This window comes from Tasmannia lanceolata, unplaced genomic scaffold (assembly GCF_043159265.1).
Source record: "Tasmannia lanceolata isolate RefF3 unplaced genomic scaffold, GAP_Taslan_0.1 ptg000003l, whole genome shotgun sequence".
Taxonomy (NCBI): Eukaryota; Viridiplantae; Streptophyta; class Magnoliopsida; order Canellales; family Winteraceae; genus Tasmannia; species Tasmannia lanceolata.
The window spans coordinates 5,428,959-5,441,198 of record NW_027518680.1 but is presented as its reverse complement, the minus strand read 5'-3'; positions in this window follow the sequence as shown (position 1 = coordinate 5,441,198).

The window sequence follows — 12,240 nt, the reverse complement described above, 5'->3', positions numbered from 1 at the left end:
AAATATCAAAGTGAAGTAGGGTTGTCATTATCAAGATGAAGTAGGGCTGCCATTATCAAGGAAAATAAAAACGAGGGCTGATACCATCTCATGAACACTAATTGATACAGAGCAGACACTGGGAATAAATGTAGTATTATTATGAAAATTAACACTTTCAAAACATAAGATCAATGTAATAGTTATATATATATAAATCAGTCATGCTTATTATAGATTCAGGCTTCAAAATACAACCTGATAAACATAAAAATTTCTCAGCTAATGATACAACTATTTAACAGGCTGATTTCTGAAGCCACGAAACTTCTGCAACGATGACAAAATTCTAGAGTCCTACAATTTTACATATGTAATTTCACTGAAGCATGAATTAAGAAGGCCTAAAACGTATATCATAGCGATAATATTTCAACATCACCAGTGACTAAAAAGATTCAGAAACAGAGCAATCCATTTCTAAGTGATGTGAAATTCAAAATTTCAGATTAACAAGGTAATTTCTCTTTAAAATTTCTAACACAATTAAATGACAAATCCTACTAATTATCACAAATGAATTTAAGGAATTTGTTATTCAATTGGAAACAACACTCACACAATCATGAATCATAGTTATAACTAGTAGAATCATGAACAGGTTTAAATAAAATACTTTAGAAGTTATAATTTGATTTTTAAATCAAAAATAAATTATCACCTTACCTCCACCTTGATCCGAACCTTCTTCCCCTTTCTTCTTATGAATCAAACTCGGATCTCCTCTTTTCACGAAGAATCACTTATATATCTCGAAAGAAATCTTTTCCTTCAACTTCTCAAGAAGTATCATGCTGAATACTCATCAATTTATCCAAATCTCTCTGCTCTTTACAAAGCTGAAGCTTAGGCCACTACTAGAAGATAGATCTGAGATGTAGAGCTCGAATTAGGGTTTCTTAGCTTGGATCTAAAGTATTTAGGGCTTTAGAAAAGTTGAATCTAGGGTTTCAAGTTTAGAAGTTTCAGAAAACAAGAAAATCTAACAAAGAGAAGAAACAAATGAGCTAATCAAAGATAAAAATGTTCGGCCGGAGGAGGCAAGCTTGCCGGAGATGAGAAACGGTGAAAAGTATGGCCGAAGAAGGTTAGGGTTTACAAAGAGGAATTAAGAAGAACAATAGAGAACAAGGTGAACATGAGGAGAAAATAGTGTAAACAAGGAAGAAATCCGGTTAGCACTGACCGGAATCGGGTGGATTTGCCCGGAGAAGAGATAATTCCGATCGGAAAATGGGTTAGGGATTTTTTTTTCTCTCGTTTTTCTCTCTCTGCAAAATTTTAATTCTTCTCTTTTTTTTTTCTTTTAATGAGGTTAAATGGCTATTTATAAGAGAAAATGAATGTTGATATTGGCACTCCAAGTTGTGATTGGCGCGCGGATTTGCGCAAAAAAATGATGGGCGCACGCCCGACTCGCGTCCTATTCGGACCTTGGTCGGCCTTCTCCAGGATAATTCACCCCCCTTTTGCGAACTTGCACTATGACTTTGCTCGACTCGTTCACTAAGCAAACGCGCTCGGATTTCGACGAAATTTTACGGGGAGCTAGATGGGACCCTAACCTAGCTTAGGGTGAAGTTTGGGACCCTAATTGATTGATTTGGTTGAGTTTTGCTCAAACTCGGAAAGATTAGGGCACGGTCAAAATGGGGTGTCTACAGTGGGCGATTCACATCGCCGACTGATGACTAGGTCTAAGATGCGTTAGTGATCCCATTGTTTTCTTTAGGACGCACAGCCTAGTTACACATAGGTTGTAGGAACCACCTGCATTAGCTTAGGGCTAACTTGCATTTAGTTAGGGCATATAGGGTGTCCTAAAATCTACAATTCACTGGAATTTAAATAATCGTTCAAGAAGCTTTAATAATTAGTCCGGTCTTTTAGATCGAGTCTATGATAGAGGTCTAGGTGTCTTAGGCATCCTAGCTTAGAATAGGCGCGAAGAACTACGTTGCCTTGATTCTCGTGGAGGCGGGGATACGTAGGCTTCTTTGGATGAATATCAGACCATCCGAGGACTCGGGCTAAATCGTTTTAGAGTCTTAGGATTTGTGGTGTTGTTATATTGTATATTTTGTTGTGTTTTCTTACTTTCTTGTGCAGACCTATACCTTTAGCTGTAGCTTGTATGTGCTTGTCCATCAGAACTTAGACACCAGTTAGGTATGTCACTCATAACCTAGTTGTGATTAGGCGACACATTTTTTTATTTTGTTTTGTATGTGCTTATTATTTCATCCCCTGGTCATGCATGATTAGGTAGACCTCTTCCCGGGGATATTTGTTCCCATTTCATATGATTTTTGCCCAAAACTCTTCGAGGTTAATAATAAATGGCATAAGAGACCAAGTGTTCGCACTCGGGCGAATTGGGGGCGCTCTTCGGACCTTCTCCATTCGTCATCAGGCACGGACCTTTTGTATCTCTGGTTATCCATTGCAAACAGAGCATTTGTTTTGGTTCCATGGCGCATCCATGGATGGCGACTCTGAGTTATTTTTAGATATATCTTGGTTTCGAGCCCTGGCTCCGGATCAGGATTTATCTCTTTCTTTTTTATATCGCCACTCATGCTATGCTGTGAGGGTGGCGACAGTTTCGAGAGTTCCTTGGCAGAGCTCTCCTTCACGTTGTGGAGATCCGAGAGGATTGCAGGAGGGATCTCGCGCCCCTCGGCACCGTCCTCGGATCGGGGTCCACATCTGCAGATTCGGGATCCCTCGCGCCTTGATAACAGATAATGGCAAACAATTCGACTGCCGAAACTTTGGAAATTCTGCTCCGACCTGAAAATTGAGCAGAGGTTCACCTCAGTAGCGCACCCACAGACCAACGGGCAGACAGAAGTCACAAACCGAATCCTACTACAGGGTATAAAGAAAAGACTGGACGAAAAAGCTGGCCGATGGGCAGACGAGCTCTATCATGTCCTATGGGCGTATCGCACCACCCCACGCACACCAACAGGTGAGTCACCGTTCAACCTGTCATTTGGAACAGAGACGGTAATACCCGTCGATGTAGGCACCCCGTCTGCCTGGATCACCAGCTTCAACGAACAGCTCAACGGTAACGGGCTCCGCGCGAATCTTGACTTATTAGAGAAGGCCAGAGAAGAATCCCGAATAAGAGTCGCCGCCTACAAGCAGAGAGTATCTCGCTATCATGACTCCAAGATTCGCCCCAGAGAGTTTCGAGTTGGAGATCTGGTCTTAAGGAAAGCTGCTCCCAACCCAAGAAGGTCGGAAAACTTTCCCCAACCTGGGAAGGGCCGTACCAAGTAAAGGAGGTGATTCATCCGGGAAGTTATAGGCTGGAAACACTCGAGGAACAGCCCCTACCCCACGCCTGGAACTCAAAGAACCTTCGCAAATACCATCAGTAGCGAGCTAACCGGTGCGAAAATAACTTTGTAAATCTATACTGAATATGAATGAAAGAAGCTCTTTTACAAATCTCTTCGTATTCGTCCATTTGGAAACCCAGTTCACTAAAACTAGGATACTCGACGCTTGGTTCGCCACGGCTCGTCTTCGCAAAGACCGGGAGTCCACTCCTGGTCCGGAACCAGCTCGGATGCAGAAACCAAAGCTCCTTGGAAACCCAATTCACTAAAACTAGGGTACTCAACACTTGGTTCGCCACGGCTCGTCTCCGCAAAGACCGGGAGTCCACTCCTGGTCCGGAACCAGCCCGGATGCAGAAACCAAAGCTCCTTGGAAACCCAGTTCACTAAAACTAGGGTACTCGATGCTTGGTTCGCCACGGCTCGTCTCCGCAAAGACCGGGAGTCCACTCCTGGTCCGGAACCAGCCCGGATGCAGAAACCAAAGCTCCTTGGAAACCCAGTTCACTAAAACTAGGGTACTCGACGCTTGGTTCACCAAGCACATTAGGCTCAACCTAAGCCCATGACGACCGCCTAGAGCAATCGCCACACAGTATACGGACAAGCAGTATAAACTAGAAACGGACAAGCGAAGAAGAAGTAAACAGTAAAAAATTGCTTTCTATTCATATATGAGGGCCTCAGAAGACCATTACAAAAACAACGCCTCAACGGGCTGTTACAAAAAGTCGAGCCTCCAACGGGCCATTACAAAAAGAAGTCCAAAGTCACAAAAAGGGGTGGAGAAGAGCTCAAGACGCCTCGCCACCGCCGCCCGGCGCGGGATCTGCCCCTGGAGACAAGGGTGCGTCCGCTGTGGCCGGATCATCACCAGTAATTGTCGGTGGATCAGGCAGAACCATCTTGGACAAATCAACGCCCGGGTCGGAATCCTTGACCTGTTCGAGGCAGTCATAGAACCCAATTTTGTACCCCTCGCTAGATAGGGCGATGAGTTCATCCTCCTTTCTCTGAATAGCCACCTCTTGCCTCTCTCGGGCTCTGTCCCTCTGGGCGTTGAGGGCTTCCACTGCTTCCTCCTTCTGCGCAGTCAGCTGTGCGGCAAAGTCTTCTTTGATCCGCTTGTTTTCTTCTTTCAGCCGCTTGTTTTCCTCAGCCGATTTTTCAGCGGTCTCCTGAAGCTCTTTCACCTCTCGGATCAACTTGCCGTTCTCCTCCTCCGATTTCGTTATCGCCTCAGCGAACTTCTGACTCTTCTGATTGAGATCGTTGAAATACAATAAAATCTGCAAGCAGATCGACCAGCATTAAGCACAGATGAGTGAAGGATTGAGCAAAAATAAATAAACACTTAAAAGCCACTTCACCTGGTAAGGGGACGAAAAAATGGCCTCTTCGTGGAGAACCTGTTGCTTGTCACTGCTAAGGAGGACTTTGCTAAGAAGCTCCTTAGCCACCCGAGTCTCACCCAGACCGGTGTCGTTCTTCTGGACGGCCCAGTTGGGCCGGAAAACATTGTCTTCAGTCCTCGCCGCGGGAGGACGGACTCTCGCTGATGTGCCTCCCGGCTTGGAAGATTCCGGGCCACGGCTCTGGGCGCCCACCAACTTGACCACTGTCTTGGCTTTGGCAGGCGGGGCCTTTGCAGGCGGTGCCCTGGCAGGCGGTGCCGTGGCCTGGGAGGGCGCCGGACTCGCCCTTCTACGGTTTTTCTCTTTTGGCCCTGACGGACCGTCCCAAAGGCCCCCTTCCTCATCTTATCAACTAAAGACTGCTGCTGCATCTCTGAAAGATAGACAAAAATGAAACTAGTCAGAAGCAGGGAAAAAGAGGAAAGATAAGTTTTAAGCGAGACTGGCCACGTATGCGCCCGGGTCGCCGTACTAAGGCCCAACCCGATGAGAACCTCTTCCCCTTGGAAGTCCGAACAGTCGGTAGGCCCCTCGCGGTCCAGCAAGTCTCGAAGCAAAGCAAGCGTCCTCGCATCTTCACCCTCGAGAAGCGGCTTGCGACTCATCGCAGCTGTGTCTGGGGTGCCCCATTTCAAAGGAACCGGCCAGGGCTCGCTGGACTCCCTGTCCTCCACATAAAAGAACCGGTTCCTCCACAAGTGTATCGAGGAGGGAATGCCAGTGATCATTTTCACCTCTGGGCGCTGGCTAATGTAAATCCAACCCCCGCCCTTGTGCCTCTTCAGTTGCGCACACACACGGAACAGCGGCAATGTCAAGTTCCTCTGGAGCCGGCCCTGAACGAGGTATACGAACCCTACCAGTAGCCTCCATGAGTTAGGCGCTACTTGAGCCGGAGCCAGCCCGTAAAATTGAAGCACCGAGGCGAAGAATGGGTGCATAGGAAACCTGAGTCTGGCTCTCAACGACTCTTCATATATGCAAACATCAGAATTCTCGTTACAAGCCCTATCTCTCTCCGTCGCCTCCCTCAGCCCAAGCCAGGATGGAATACAGTATTTATCCCTAATCACCACCAGCATGGACTCATCCAGGTGATTCTCCTCGTTGAGAGCCTGTATGTTGTATTTGGGATTGGCATCCATCCGGGCCCTCGCCACAACCTCAACGGCCCGGCCAGGGACTAACGTTGTGGACGCCTCGCCGACGTCACTACCAACACTCCCCTCCAGTGAGACGTAACTATCTGTCCGAAGCGGAATGGCGTTCAAATCCAAAATCACTTCGTCCTCCACCTCCTCATCACTCCATATGACATCCGCACTGACATCGGGACTTGCCATTTTCGGGGCTGTTGGCCTGTCCTCGGTTCTAATCGACGCACTAGCCCCTGAACTACTAGAAGACGACTCCCCCGAACCGGACTCAGAACTAGAGCTACTAGACATGAAAGTAGGAAAAGAAACGAATGAAGCGCGTTGAAGAAAATTACCGGTCTACTAAAGGTACCGAACTGGAAGCTTCTGAATCCGCGGCCGTTCACAGCTGCAAAACTACACGAGCCGAACTGGCCTTCGCCGAACTGGCAGAGAAAAGAAGAGGAGGAGAAGGAGAAGTAAAAGTAAAAAATGAGAAGGTAAAAACCTCCTTATATAAGTTTTACCTGAGGCGGTGCGCATTTAATGAAGGGCACACACTTCGAGGGCGTCTTACTGGTGCCACGTGTCCTATATTAAATAAATAAATGGACACACGCATCGAGGCAAAGGCGCAAGCAAATACGCGCGTATCTCCAAGGAATTAAGGGCATCCGCCAAGTGTTCGTGCATCAATCCGACCCAAGCCGGACTGGATATGACGCGTTTCGCAAAACGACAAAAAACAGTCTGGCCCAAGCCGGACTGGATCGCTAAACGACAAAAAGCAGTCCGGCCCAAGCCGGACTGGATATGACGCGTTTCGCAAAACGACAAAAAGCAGTCCGGCCCAAGCCGGACTGGATATGACCCGTTTCGCAAAACGACAAAAAGCAGTCTGGCCCAAGCCGGAATGGATCGCTAAACGACAAAAAGCAGTCCGGCCCAAGCCGGACTGGATCGCAAAACGACAAAAAGCAGTCCGGCCAAAGTCGGACTGGATATGACGTGTTTCGCAAAACGACAAGCCGGACTGTTCCAAAATCCGGACTGTTCTAAAATCCGGACTGCTCCAAAATTCGGACTGTTCTAAAATCCGGACTGCTCCAAAAATCCGGACTGTTCTAAAAATCCGAACTGTCCAAAAATCCGGACTGTTCCAAAGCCGGACTGCTCCAAAAGCCGGACTGCTCCAAAATCCGGACTGTTCTAAAATCCGGACTGTTCTAAAAATTCGGACTGTCCAAAAATCCGGACTGTTCCAAAAATCCGGACTTTTCCAAAGCCGGACTGCTCCAAAAGCCGGACTGCTCCAAAATCCGGACTGTTCTAAAATCCGAACTGTTCTAAAATCCGGACTGCTCCAAAATCCGGACTGTTTTAAAATCCGGACTGCTCCAAAAATTCGGAGTGTTCTAAAAATCCGGACTGTCCAAAAATCCAGACTGTTCCAAAAATCCGGACTGTTCCAAAGCCGGACTGCTCCAGAATCCGGACTGCTTCGCAGGCCCCTCTACCACCACCAATTAAAGATGTACTCTACCACATTTCCCCAAGTCACCATAATAACTTGGAGAACTGGGGGGGCAACTGATGGGGTGTAAAAATGCTGCAGCCTATCGGCTTCTGACACGCGTCTCGGGAAGGGCCCACCGTAGACCAGCCTATCAGGTGCCGCCACGTGTCTCGGAGTGGGCCCACTGCAGATCCCGCGTCAGCAAGGGTAGTTCGGTAATTACCTCAGAGTAGGTGAGCTCGGACCTATGGCTGGCCGACACCTGCCTTGGAGCATTAACTCCCCACCTACCCCAAATTTCCTCTATAAAAGGGCTTCCAAAGCTCATAAATCAGGGTACTAACTTCTCACCCACCACTCTTAAACTCGCTCTGCACTCCTGCTCATACTGACTTGAGTGTTGAAGGGCCTGTCCGGAGTAACACTCCGGATTGGTCATTCTGACCTCGTTTGCTTCTGCGCAGAACACAGTTCTGCCGGACTCATTCCCTTCACTTCGGCTCCTCGGGCCCTCCAGCTCAGCTCTTACGTCACTGTCATATCTGTTAACCGATTTTAGGCCTAACACAAGTGTTTCAAAATGCAGATAAAAATGTGGCCAAAGCAAATCCCAGCCGACCTAGCATGATACGATTGAGTACTCAATTGAACCAAACAAGTATTTGTTTGAGGAGATCGGCAATCGTTAACTAGGATGGTAATAGGAGTTTTGATTAGCCTCGTAGGGCATAGTGCAGATTTCTGACAAGACAAAAGGGAGTAGACTCGGATGAGTTGACAATGACGTGCTAGAGTCTTGAAACTACGAGTCATTCTATAACATTCTATATCATGTTCGTTTTGGATTTTAGAATTAATTTTGAGTCCAAAAACGATAATTAAACTTAAATTTGTGTTTAATTTTGAGCCCAATAATCAGTGTTGGACGCAAAATCAATTCTCAAAATCCAAACTGAACAAGGCAGTAAAAAAAGATAAAGAGGAAAGTGGAACGATTGAAAAGTAATGAATATTTTACACTTTTGTTCTATAGATCCAATCATCCAAACACCCCTGAGGGTGCATTTAGTGGGGAAACATTTTGACAAATTTAACAAATTAATAGTAATAAAATTCACTTTCCACGTTCTTATGAAAGTGATGCAAATAAATGGACTCCAGTTAAGAACCAAGGTTTAAAATTTCGGTTTTGGCACCGGTTTCGGACTCTGAAATTTTGAAATTTCAACCGAAATTTCGGTCGAAATCTGGTACGACAAAGAAAATGGTATTTTATTCAATATTAAATTTCGCCCGAAATTACCGAAGGTAAAATATTAAAATAATAATAAAAAAGGTTTTTTGGTTTAAATTTCAGGCAAAATTGAAATTTCGGTAAAAAAAAATGACTGTTTCGGTTTTTGGTGGTTTCGGTGTCGGTCTCCTTCGGATTTCGGTTGAAATTTAAAACCATGTTAAGAACGTGATTGCATGCAAGTGATTGCAAATTTGCCCAATTATAAGATGTAGAGATAAGAAAGTGAGGAAAATAGATAGATAATTCTCACCCTCCGTTACTGCTGTCTAAATGGATGGTTAGAAAAAAAACAACACAAAAAACACACAACGATCCACATTCAACGAGAAAGTTCCACTAATCCAAACATTAAGATAATGGGGCCGATAAGATGAAATGTCTGAATTATAGAAAAATGTGGGCCACACTGAAACCTTAGGGGGGGGGGTGATTGCATTTATACAGAATGTTTCTATAATTCTATTTACCATGAAGAATGTTTCAATAGGGCGCGATCTCTTTGTAAAATTGAGGCATGCCTACTATTACAAGTGGACCCCACCTTGGTTGATCTGATTGTCTATGTATAGGCCTTAATTTAGATATTTAATTGCCTGAAAATCACAATGATTTGGCAATACTAACATTTAATCAAAGGAAATGATATTTCCCCCCGTGATGGACAAAATCCCCCCTCTAACGTTATTCTTCAAGTTTTAAAGGGGAAGAAAAACGTTAAAGGGGGGGAATTTATCCTCGAGCAGTGAACCATTCTCACAGAAACTGTTGTTGGGGTGGGGTGGGGGGTATCAGTTCCCTTAATCAAATGTGTTTTGTAGGGCTGCAACTCGGGTCGGGCGGGTCGGGTTTTGGAGAACCCAACCCTACCCGAGAAATATCTCGGGTCGGGTCGGGTCGGGTTTTTTTTCGGAAAACCCACGATTCCCAAACCCGGCCCTGCCCATGATAAATCTCGGGTCGGGTCGGGTTTTTTCACGTTGACGCAAATTTTTAAGGAAAATTCTTGTTTGGCAAGGCAACTCAACTCATAGAAGCAGAAATTACACTCACATTACACTTGAATCAAACAATGATGTAATTACACTCACATCACACTTGAATCAAACAATGCTGTAATCAAACAATGTTGTAATTACAATCAAACAATGCTGAATCAAACACTTGAATCAACTCAACTCGTAGAAGCAGAAATTACACTCACATACAGTAACAGTGGGTGCGTGGGTTTTCACTTTTAACTTTGGGATAATTACATTTACACCCCCTCTAGTTTCTGACACATCCACTTCCACCCCTATAGTTTAAAACGTGACAAATACACCCCTGTAGTTTCAATTTGTTTAAGGTTTGCCCCCTCAGCTGAAGGTTCGTCCATAGATTGAAGGGTTAGGATGATCCGATGGAGCTGATTTTTTGGGCACACCATATCTATGTCAGGACCCATCAAATGAACGCTTTAGATCATCCAAATAATGTGGGCCCCTACCCGAATCCAAACACTACCAAAAAATCATCCAAATAATGTGGGCCCACATTGTTTGGATGATCCAAAGCGTTCATTTGATGGATCCTGACATAGTTAGGGTGTGCCCAAAAAATCAGCTCCATCGGATCATCCTAACCCTTCAATCTATGGACGAACCTTCAGCTGAGGGGCCTACCTTAAACAAATTGAAACTACAAGGGTGTATTTGTCACGTTTTAAACTATAGGGGTGGAAGTGGATGTGTCAGAAACTAGAGGGGGTGTAAATGTAATTATCCCTTTAACTTTTAACTAACAATAGAAAAAAAATATACATACTATAACTTATGTAACTCGGGTCGGGTCGGGTCGGGTCGGGTCGGGCCCCTTCAAACCCGGCTCGACCCGAGATTCATGCGGGCTTTTGAATGCTGAACCCGGCTCGACTCAAAACCCATGAAACATGAACCCGACCCAGGCTATTTTCGGGTCGGGTCGATGCGGGTCGGGTTTTACCCGGCTCGAGTTGCAGCCCTAGTGTTTTGGCCGTTGAATGGAAATGGTAAAATTTTACACGGTTTAAACCTAGACCCACCTTGTGATCACATATCAGATCAACGGTCCTGAATCCTGATCACCAAGCACATCTGTCACATGTGCACTGGGTCACAATCATTTTCATTCATTCATTAGAAATAGTCCTGCAAATCGATCTCAATGCTCAAAAGCAAGATTATAAATTGCACAATAGGAATAGAGATTTGCTATAGGCAATTTGGTGGCTCACTTTTGAAGGCGAGAACAGTAAATTCAAATGAATTAAATCAATAAGACAAAATCAACGGAAAAGTGAGCCTGTGTGGCGGTTCTCTCCACCAAAAGTGAGCCTCGAAATGGCTTTCCGCGAAATTGCCTAGCAAATCCCATAGATATTAGAGAGATTATTAGTGCGCCTCCTTTGTTTAATAACTACAGGAAGTCATAAAGCCACTGAAAGTTTAAAACTTCTTGGTGAACATTTCTCATCAACATAATCTATTTTATGTGTGATTGGAAAACTTCGTTGGCCGTTTTATGTTATTTAAAACATTATAAAGCCATGATTGGCGCCTTAAAAACATTCCATGAAATATTTATGAGGTCAACTGGTTGAGATGGGCGGGAGAGGGAGAGACCTGAGAGGGTGCGTGAGTGGAAGGGCATGAAAAGCCCTTATAAAAAGTAAAAAATAATTTTAAGTAGGATTTTTTTTTACCCTTTGTAGAGACTAGTAAAAACTCACGTGCATTGCACGTGCGTGAACAAAGGATTATCATCTGTAAATTATTTTTTGGGAACAATTAATTTATATTGTGGCCCATTAAATGGACGGTTTGGATCATAGGCCGTAAAATATTCAGTAGAATTTTATCTTTTTTGATAGGTAAGTTAGGGTTTTGCAGGGACCCCTACGGGCTTATTAAAAAAATACTTCACTACATGGGTTTACACCATATATATCCTAACAAGAATTTTGTGACAAAGCCTGCAAACCAAAAACATATTTCTTACACTCCCTATTAAAAAAATACAGTACTGTATAACTTACACCATAGGATGATCCAAACCGTCCAATTGATGTGCCACATCGTAAATAGGGTGTTCCCAAAAAACACATTTCCATGCGATGATCCTAGCGCTGCAGTCTATAGAGGAACTGCATATTTAGGAAACATTTATTGGTTGGAGGGTTGTAATTATCCTATGGAAATGAATTTTGGCACACAACATACTTACATTGTAGCCCATGAAATGGACGGTTTGGATCATCCTACGATGTAAGCCATACAATAATTTTTCAAAAAAAATACTCACTATCAGGACTTACACTATATAAAAACTCTCATAATAACATCATTTTTCTCTAAATCATGGGGAAATGGGTCAAACGGGCCGGGTCAAAATCACCCTGAAATGGACGATTTGGATCATCCTATGGTGTAGGCCGTAAAATATTCAGTACATTTTTTTCTTTTTTGAT